Source organism: Trichomycterus rosablanca, chromosome 1, assembly GCF_030014385.1.
Source record: "Trichomycterus rosablanca isolate fTriRos1 chromosome 1, fTriRos1.hap1, whole genome shotgun sequence".
NCBI lineage: Eukaryota > Metazoa > Chordata > Actinopteri > Siluriformes > Trichomycteridae > Trichomycterus > Trichomycterus rosablanca.
The window spans coordinates 55100788-55112305 of record NC_085988.1 but is presented as its reverse complement, the minus strand read 5'-3'; positions in this window follow the sequence as shown (position 1 = coordinate 55112305).

The window sequence follows — 11518 nt, the reverse complement described above, 5'->3', positions numbered from 1 at the left end:
ACACATACAATACTCCAGTACAATAAACTATAAGTCAAAATAAACATTGAAACGGAAACATGAATATGGAAACAATCATATAAACAAAATATATTTATACAAAACAATAACTCAAATACGATTCAGACAAAACAATAATGTAAACAAAAATGCAGTAGTTTAGCAAGACCCAATGCAGGCAAAACAGTCTCTCAGGCAAAACAGTCGATCAGGCAAAACAGCAATCCAGACAGAACAATAGTTCCAGCAGAACACCAATAAGGCAAAACAGCAGCACGCAGGAAACTGGAACCGAGCCAGCACGATCCAGGCTAAAGGACCAGGATACAGCAATGCAGTTTTCCGCGCAGTGAAAGTCAGAGTACAGACCAGCGGGCACAACAGCTACCGTAGTCACAGTAGTGTAATGTAGCCACTATTTTCATTCGACTGAAGGCGAAACACACCAACAGAAACGCAGAGAAAACCCGCAACATAGCACCGGTACTACAAACACAAGCCCACATGGCTTTTAATCGTTAAGAAGCAATTCACCGGGAGACACGAAGCCAAACTCGTCCATGCTGAACGCCGCCGGCACGGACGTCAGATGCCCCGGAAGAGGAAACAGCAGGAAGTGCACCACAGGTAGTCAACCAACACCCATACTTATAGCAGGGGCAAGGACCACCCAGCAATTTAAAGGTACCTACATATCATCCTCAGCTGGAGAGCAATTTAGATGAAATCAACACAAAACCCCATCCTGCTACATAGTGTAAACTGTTTTGGGCAAAACCTTTGACCCACATAGTAAAAAAAAAATTAAGCATCTTCTACAGCAAACATTTGCAAATAATAATGGAAATTTACTTCTCATTTAATGGGTTTAAAATGCCAGAAAACTAAGTTTAATTGTCACATGTGCAAAAGCTATTTTATTTTATTTTTTCCTGTTACATTTAGCATATAAATGGTTGCATGCATTAACATTTGCCAAAGTTCATATCCTGCAGTTGATGTTTACATTTTCATTTACATAATCAACAAAACATGGAGTGTCCAATCTTGAATGTATGTAAATTCAGATTAACAGAAGTTTATTGCTGCAGTTTCGTATTTAAACATAAATTCTGAAGTACTGAACCCTAAAGGGAGTTCCAGGAAAAGATTCAAACATTAAATAAGCAATTCAAAAAACAGGTTACCTTGTACCCACACAAGCAGAAGCTTTGTATATCTGACCTGCAAACTGCAGACCCTTAGCACAGCAACATGCATAAAGCAGAATAAAAAACATACAACCTTTCCCATCACAAGAAGGCACAAAGTTGTTAGCCTTTTTATGATGTGAGCTTAGTTATCCATGATGTATAATTTGATGATTATCCTACAATTTACCTTGTAATTATAATTAATTTAATTTAATTACTAATTAAAATTTGCTTCAGTCTGTAAAAACATTTATTTTGCTGCATCAAACACAGCAGCACATTGAAAAACATCCCTAAATAATTGTACTATTTACTTTTAACGGATAATGTGTCAAAAGGGAAAAAAGTCCTGTATTTATGTAACTTATATGTAACTTAGAATACATAAGTGGTATTTTTTGTCCAATCAATAGCTGTATTACAAGTAGAAATCATTTACAAATCATTAACACATCCTGAGGCTGCATGGGTGGTGAGTTATGTATTTTTTATTGTTTTAATGACCATTATTTTAGATATTTATTTACTACCATGTCACTAAAAATGCTGTATTTCTACAAGGCTATCCATATAATGACATGGTCACATTGTAATACCCCTTGAAGGTACAAAACTGCATTGTTTAAGAACTGAAGACTTCTGTTTTACATGCTGTTACTGTTACATTACTGTTATGGGGGGGGGGGACTAACATGCATGGATTAACAACAGTACTAAATTTGTGTGGTTGTTCTTCTCATTTTTTCTTTTGGTTAATAATCCTTTATTTCAAATACAGGCATACATGCGTCTGTTGTTGAATGTACAATTTTCTCCAAATCTTTGGCAAGTCAGCTCTACCAGTATATGCAGTATACATGGGCTATAGTTAGAAATTAAGCATTCAGATGTCAGCCAGCATGTAATGATTGTGCATCTGCATCAGTTTCTATATATTCTGAGGATGACGCTCTTGAAAAGACCATTTAAATCTTATTGCCTGATAGCCGTTTGTTGTCTAAAAAAAGAAAAACATTTAATACATAGCTATCATGTACACTGACATGGGCTGTTTAATATTACCCACATTTTTACAATATTAGAGGTTCCCAAACCAATACTTATGGCCACCCAAATGGTCCACAGATTGCTCTACTTTTATTTTAAACAGATTACAAAGAGCAAAAAGTAAATCATATTTGGGACATTAAGATTGTCTTGGGAACCACTGAATTACATAATACATAAATCTGGCCACCTGATCCATCTCAGAGTTTTTCAAGTTCATCATTTGGCAGAGTGGCTATGTGTTTCCTCAGTTTGGTTGATGTTAAACACTTTGGATGTTTGGCCAGGCCATTATATGCAAAAAAGATGAAGACAGTCTGACCCTCTGGCAAACATATTTCTAGTCTGGTAAAGTTATTTCAGGTTTAAAGAGGCTCTCATATATTTCTGGGTAAGGTGGAGCTTTGTTCCAGGCTCTGTATGTTGTGAGAAGTAACTCTGAAGCAGTGTTAATTTCATTGACAAATGATTTTCGTCAACGAACCTTTTTTCATGACGAAAACGAGACGATAACTTAATAAAAACTACATAAAAGGATAAAAACTATGACGAAATGAATTGACACTTTCGTCAACGAATAAAAACGAGACGAAAATGTTTGGCAGGGACGACATCCAATCAGAACTGATTTAGTTTTGTGGAAGGTAGGGACAAGTTAGGAAGAGATCCAATCATAACTACTTTAGCGTATGTGGAGAGGCGGGACAAGCCGATTAGCCATCCAATCAATACTAATCTCTTGCGGTACCGCGGTAAGACCACACTCGCACAGATTTGATCTAAACCTGGGAAGACCAGACTAGCCTGTGAACTGTCTTTACTCATGGAACTAAGTTAACTCGACAATGTCAACAGGGAGAAAGAGGAGAGCCGATATAAGGACACATTTCTCATTTGACGTCGTGAAAAACAAGACGATGTGTAAACCATGTGGGGCGACTATCTCGGGTAAAAACACAACAAATCTGAAACATCTGGCACTGCTGGCAGTATAATGGCAACATAATGTCACAGCTGCTTTTACAGTACCCAGTTTTATAAAGAATGTAATATGCAATTAGTTATAAACAATGCATATACTTTTCAGGCAGAGCAGGCCTACTGGTCATTAATATTTTGTTATTGTTATGCTCAATAAGCAAGGTCAGGTAAATAAAGATGTTGTTTGAAATAAGTTAAATCTGTTTTTGTGTGTATTGCACAACGCAGAGGGGAGAGGATAAAAAGGCCCATGTAGTGAGCAGAAGAGGAGGACTCTCCAGGAGAAAGCCACGCACTAACCCTTTTGTTCTCTCTCTCTCCCTTTTGCAACTGGCCACACAATGGACTTGGACCCTTAAACAAGTCCCGTTTGACTCTGCTCTCGCTCCCTGCATGCTGAGCCGTCTCCGGGGCTGCCGCTGACTCTCTCTGTCAATTATTGCCAGGGCTACGACGCATAGTGTTTCTTTGCCGCCTCACTTGGGGTGTAGTTTTTAGTTCATTTTTTCTTTGCATCTGTTTTCGGGCTCAGTACCTATGATTGCCAAATTTGTGTTTTCTGAGCCTGTAATAAACCTTATGCTATCTGACTAAGCCTGTGTCTGGTATGTGTGTTCAGACCAGATGTCGGTTCCGTTCACAGTATATAATGACTTAAATAATTTAAGGGAACTGATGAAAAAGCATTTACATTTTACACCCTTTATATTTATTTTAGGGCGGCACGGTGGCTAAGTGGGTAACACTGTCGGCTCACAGCAAGAAGGTCCTGGGTTCGAACCCCAGGTGGGGCGGTCCGGGTCCTTTCTGTGTGGAGTTTGCATGTTCTCCCCGTGTCAGCGTGAGCTTCCTCTGGGTGCGCCGGTTTCCTCCCACAGTCCAAAGACGTGCAAGTGAGGTGAATTGAAGATACTAAATTTGTCCATGACTGTGTTCGATATAACCTTGAGAATCGAATAAACTTGTGTAATGAATAACTACCGTTCCTGTCATGAATGTAACCAATGTGTAAAAACATGACGTTAAAATCCTAATAAACAAACAAACAAATATGTATTTTAGTCGACTGAATCGACCGTAGATTTAGTCGACTATATTCTTATGATAATTAGTCGACTAAAACTAGACTAAAACTAAAACAATTCAGATGACTAAATTATGACTAAAACTAAATTAAATTTTAGTCAAAAGACTATGACTAAAACTAAATAAAAATTTGCTGTCAAAATTAACACTGCTCTGAAGCTTCTTTCTCACTCCTACTGTTAAAGAGTAGTGTGAAAAGACTCTGACATAGTTTCTTCCAAGCTAAATCACTGGGTGCATCTGCCAGATCATTTAACACACATCTTTTTCTATGGTTGTAAGATGCTGCTGCAATTATTATATCTTCAGTCAGGGGAATTATTTCATCTTTGTTCCACTTGGCTGTTTTGAAAGTGTTTAGTGCTCGTCCAGATATATAGGTATGCCACTGTGTCTCCATCACCTTGATGACGTTTTTTGCATCCATCTTGATGTGAACAAGTATTTGAGTAGCCTTCTTGAGCAAATATCCAATATTACATGCCAGAGATGGGGTCTTTTACTCATTCTCTTCGCTGGCTATTCTGGTTGCTTTTACAGCAGTATGGAATTTTGCTGGCACAAGAAGATCTTGCAGATTGTCTTATCTATCTCTCTGGCAGAAATCAGAAACGCATTTTCTAAATGATGTACATATGACGAAATTTGTTCTGCCCATGAGTATCATTTCTAACACATGCTAATAGTATCCTGATTCATTTTGTGCAAAACCTCCTTGCAGCCATGAGAAAATGAGATTGATACAGGGATTAGGCTGGATCTTAGTGTTCTTTTCTTACTCTTCATGAAGCTTCACGTCTTCATAGATGATAGGTAATTTCAGGGATTTGCTTTTGTTTTCGGTTGCCATCAGGTGATAAGCTGGCCGTCACCCTTCTCAGGAATTCGATTATGTTGTTCATGGTGTTATTCATTTAAAATTTCTTCATGCAAAGTTACCCTTTACTTGGAGCCTTTTGGAAAGCTTAAAGCTGGAGCCACTTTACAGCGTTTTCTTTCTTTCTTTTTTGCAATTTGACATTTTACAGTACAAACAAAAATGTTTCTTGGCTTCCCATCAGCATTTTTTGTGTTGTGTTTTACAGTAATGTGTAATTTACAACTGTTTGTTTCTGTGGATGTACCACTCTCAACTCTGTATTGTTCTGGGATAGTAGCAGAATGGAAGAAGGCAGTAGTTAGGTAATATACAAGTCAGAACTGTCAGACTTTTCATCAGGTTCATTTACTGAAATTGATGACACCTCATCCTCTAAATCCAGATTGTTGATGTTATTATTTTTCTTGGTATTTGCATTTAAAAAAATAATTAACACAAAACAATTAATCCTTAATAAACATTTAAACAATTAAGTTTATTATATTTTGACTAAATTAACCATTTAAACCGCAAAAGGGTACAAACCTCAACAGTAGTAGGCTTCACTGTACCAGCCGGCATTGTTTGCTCCATGAAAAAGACTACTACAAAATTCCATCAATGATTTTACATTTAAAAAAGAAAATGTAATGTACAAAACCCATCAGCACACCACCATTAGACTTCTGTCACGAGTACCAACTCTCTCCCTGCTTCTAACAATATGGACTACAATTCCCATGCTCCCACAGACTCTCACGTGACTAACACATGTCCCTGGTCAGCCAATCCTGATCGGTCCTCACGCTCACTGTCTCCGGAGTTTTGATTCAGTTCAGCTGTGTTCAAATCCATTAATCTTATTTAAACACTTCTGTTCGTCTGTCTCGTTGCGAAGTACTGCAACTGTGTTTGCGTGCATACCAAGCATTCCTTATTTCTGAATCTAGTCGTTGCCTGTGCCCTTTGGTTTTCTCTGCCGGTCTGTTTATCCTCTGGTTTTGGACTCTGCTTGACTTTGTACACTGTTTTTGGATTGCCCTTTTGATATTAAACTGTCCTTGATATATATTCCGCGAGCGTCTGGTCAGTTTCTGCCTCATGACAGAAATACTTCGCCTGCAATGCAGATGGTGGAATGTAAAGACCTGCAAACAGCCATTAGCAACCAGGGACAAATGCTGGGTCGTCAACATCAACTCATTGACTTCGTTACTCAGTCTATCAACACTTTAACACAGCAACAGGGTAAGCAACAAGGCTGCTGTAACTTGTACCAATTACTAACGAGGGTAGCACTTTCCCAGTAGCACTTTCCCCAAGCCTGAGATTTTTGATGGTACACCTAACCTTTGCCGAGGATTCCTACTACAGTGCTCCATCTTTTTCCATAACCAACGCATTTCCTTCATAATTTCACGTTTGATGTGCAAAGCTTTAGACTGGGCTACCGCTGCCTGGGACAGAGTACAGACAGACTCGTATGCATCATTTGTTGAGAAAATCAAAACTGTTTTTGATCACCCTAACGAAGGTCGCTCCCCTCGCGTCTCCGCCAGAACAATCGCTTAGTGGCTGACTATGCTTTGGAATTTCGCACGTTGGTGGCTGGAAGTGGCTGGAATGCCCCGGCTCTCATTGTAGCATTTCGAAATGGACTAAATGCTGATGTTTTGTCTGAATTAGGTTGTAGCTTGCAGCTTGTCAGCTCCTGTAAGTTGTGAGGTGGGGCCTCCATGGATCGGACTTGTTTGTCCAGCACAGCACAAAGATGCTCGATTGGATTGAGATCTGGGAAAATTGGAGGCCAAGTCAACACCTCAAACTCGTTGTTGTGCTCCTCAAACCATTCCTGAACCATTTTTGCTTTGTGACAGGACGCATTATCCTGCTGAAAGAGGCCACAGCCATCAGGGGATACCGTTTCCATGAAAGGGTGTACATGGTCTGCAACAATGCTTAGGTAGGTGGTACGTGTCAAAGTAACATCCACATGAATGGCAGGACGCAAGGTTTCCCAGCAGAACATTGCCCAAAGCATCACACTGCTTCCGCCGGCTTGCTTACCTCCCATAGTGCATCCGGTAAGCGACGCACATGCACCAGGCCATCCACGTGATGTAAAAGAAAATGTGATTCATCAGACCAGGTCACCTCCTTTCATTGCTCCGTGGTCCAGTTCTGATACTCATGTGCCCATTGTTGGCGCTTTTGCTGGTGTACAGGGATCAGCATGGGCACCCTGACTGGTCTGCGGCTATGCAGCCCCATACGTGACAAACTGTGATGCACTGTGTATTCTGACACCTTTCTATCAGTACCAGCATTAACTTTAACGGGCCCACCTTCGCTCCCCATGTGCATCAATGAGCCATGGCCGCCCATGACCCTGTCGCCGGTTTACTACTCTTTCTTTCCTGGACCACTTTTGATAGATACTGACCACTGCAGACCAGGAACACCCCACAAGAGCTGCAGTTTTGGAGATGCTCTGACCCAGTCGTCTAGCCATCACAATTTGGCCCTTGTCAAACTCGCTCAAATCCTTACACTTGCTCATTTTTCCTGCTTCTAACACATCAACTTTGAGGATAAAATGTTCACTTACTGCCTAAAATATCTCACCCACTAACAGGTGCCGTGATGAAGAGATAATCAATGTTATTCACTTCACCTCAAAAAGTAGAACCCTGGTCTTTCGATTAGCATGTGACTGATTGGCAGAAATATTTTACCTTGTTCAGATTGGACAGTGGACAGCCAAAGGTTGAACCCCAAAAAATGTGGGTGTGGCCAGAATATAGACTCACACAGTAAAACAGGAAATGCTTTCTTAAGCTGTTGTAATTAATCATTTATGGCATAAAGAAATTATGCTGTAACTGTGTAGACACAGCTCCTAAATACTGATTCAGGTGTTCAACCACACTATTGCTAACAGGTGCATATAATAAACCACACTATGGCCAAAAGTATGTGGACACCCCTCCAAATTTTTAATTTTTAACTGGGTTTTGGAGGTCATATAATGCAGTTGACACACTTACACCACATACACGTCTAGTAACATTCCATTGCAGCAGTGAAATATTGTAATATGACTACTGGCAATTATGCCCTAAATAAACGTATCAATAATACTTCCAGGGTGTGTTCGAAAACCTAGGGAGCTGCCTTGCTGTCTTACTGTCTACATAGGCAGCTGACTTAGTAGAGAGGATTCTAATAAGTCAGTGACTTATAAGTCAGGTTATTCGAACGCACTACTTAGACAGCGATTCCATCGGGTTTAGCATTTCGCGGTTAGCATTTAGCATCTCGCCATTAAAACCAATAAACTGAAGTAGCACAGCACGCTAACGTCAATATAACATCTCCCTTCATGCACCGATAACGGTTAAATTTCCTGACAAGCCCGAACTTGCAAATAAAAACACTCGGTACAAGTTTATACAAGTTAAAAATCAGTAATATTTTATTTACGTTTGAAAATAACTCCATTCGTTTCTCCACCCCGTCAGCCATGAATGCTGGGATTGTCTTGATCACTAAGGCAGCGTCCGATGCTCACTCGTTCTTGAGCCAAAATAACATTGAAATAATAAGATGCCTCAGAAGTGTGGATTTTAAGGCATCTAGGATTTCGAACAGCCTCCTTCTCGGGAGCGCGCACAGGATGACCTATGTAGACAGCACACTAGCTTTTCGAACACACCCCCAGTGTACATTTTTCTTCCACACTTTATATGCACACATCAGATAAATGCTGAAAAATAATTACAAATCTTAAATTACCTAAATATTTGAAGAACCACATAAATGAAGTTTGGTTGTAAAAATATCCCAAAATACACTGGTCTTAAAGAAAAGTATTTATTTTCTCCCTGAGGAGCACACTGTGGTAACATGAAAAAAAGCCCCTAACAGCACACAAGCACATGTAAACATAAGAACATAACATAGTCACACAACGAGCCACGGGTTTGGGGGTGAGGGGATAGGGAAGGTACCAGCTACGACAAGCAGCCTCAGCGATTTGCAGCCATATGCAGGCGCACACTGCAGACTCGTCCTGCCGTATTGGTGGGATCAAGCTAAGAGAGTGGAGACGTTGTTTTTGGGTTGGTAAAGTTCTGACAGTCATTCGTGCAGCAAGAAAAAGTCTGTACAAAGTTCACGATGACATGGTTGTTGACAGCTCTTACTGCCCCGAATGAACCAGCCAGTGGAGGGAGGGTAGGGTACTTCGCAGCAGATCCTCTGGAGGAATTTTCTTATCACCAAGGTCGTTGATGATACAGTGTATCACAAAAGTGAGTACACCCCTCACATTTCTGCAGATATTTAAGTATATCTTTTCATGGGACAACACTGACAAAATGACACTTTCACACAATGAAAAGTAGTCTGTGTGCAGCTTATATAACAGTGTAAATTTATTCTTCCCTCAAAATAACTCAATATACAGCCATTAATGTCTAAACCACCGGCAACAAAAGTGAGTACACCCCTAAGAGACTACACCCCTAAATGTCCAAATTGAGCACTGCTTGTCATTTTCCCTCCAAAATGTCATGTGATTTGTTAGTGTTACTAAGTCTCAGGTGTGCATAGGGAGCAGGTGTGTTCAATTTAGTAGTACAGCTCTCACACTCTCTCATACTGGTCACTGAAAGTTCCAACATGGCACCTCATGGCAAAGAACTCTCTGAGGATCTTAAAAGACGAATTGTTGCGCTACATGAAGATGGCCAAGGCTACAAGAAGATTGCCAACACCCTGAAACTGAGCTGCAGCACAGTGGCCAAGATCATCCAGCGTTTTAAAAGAGCAGTGTACACTCAGAACAGACCTCGCGTTGGTCGTCCAAAGAAGCTGAGTGCACGTGCTCAGCGTCACATCCAACTGCTGTCTTTGAAAGATAGGCGCAGGAGTGCTGTCAGCATTGCTGCAGAGATTGAAAAGGTGGGGGATCAGCCTGTCAGTGCTCAGACCATACGCCGCACACTACATCAAATTGGTCTGCATGGCTGTCACCCCAGAAGGAAGCCTCTTCTGAAGTCTCTACACAAGAAAACCCGCAAACAGTTTGCTGAAGACATGTCAACAAAGGACATGGATTACTGGAACCATGTCCTATGGTCTGATGAGACCAAGATTAATTTGTTTGGTTCAGATGGTCTCAAGCATGTGTGGCGGCAATCAGGTGAGGAGTACAAAGATAAGTATGTCATGCCTACAGTCAAGCATGGTGGTGGGAATGCCATGGTCTGGGGCTGCATGAGTGCAGCAGGTGTTGGGGAGTTACATTTCATTGAGGGACACATGAACTCCAATATGTACTGTGAAATACTGAAGCAGAGCATGATCCCCTCCCTCCGGAAACTGGGTCGCAGGGCAGTGTTCCAGCATGATAATGACCCAAAACACACCTCTAAGACGACCACTGCTTTATTGAAGAGGCTGAGGGTAAAGGTGATGGACTGGCCAAGCATGTCTCCAGACCTAAACCCAATAGAACATCTTTGGGGCATCCTCAAGCGGAAGGTGGAGGAGCGCAAAGTCTCGAATATCCGCCAGCTCCGTGATGTCGTCATGGAGGAGTGGAAAAGCATTCCAGTGGCAACCTGTGAAGCTCTGGTAAACTCCATGCCCAGGAGAGTTAAGGCAGTTCTGGGAAATAATGGTGGCCACACAAAATATTGACACTTCAGGAACTTTCACTAAGGGGTGTACTCACTTTTGTTGCCGGTGGTTTAGACATTAATGGCTGTATATTGAGTTATTTTGAGGGAAGAATAAATTTACACTGTTATATAAGCTGCACACAGACTACTTTTCATTGTGTCAAAGTGTCATTTTGTCAGTGTTGTCCCATGAAAAGATATACTTAAATATCTGCAGAAATGTGAGGGGTGTACTCACTTTTGTGATACACTGTAACAGTGGGAGCCAAGAGCAGAAATGACATGTTGTTTAGTCTGAGCCCTAATACAAATTTAACAAGAACTCACGGAATTAATGCGTCTCTGATCCGTCTCATTTCGCAAAGCCGTTAGTTTCTCCAAAATGGAATCCATGTTGCGATTAATAACCACAGTCTGAGTTCCAACAGCTCTACCCACCATATCAATCAAATTGGGCAGTTCCTTGGGACCATTGACAACTGACCCAACTTTTTTAATTTCCCGATACAGCAGGGCTAAGCCTAAACCAATCAGCAGAAACCCCACAATTAAAGTTCCGAATAGGTAAACATCCTCTACGTCCTCCAACGAAAGAGGTGCCAGGCACACGACTCTCCACTTCCCTGTGGAGAATCACTGACAAGTCACCAACCCATCTTGGCCAG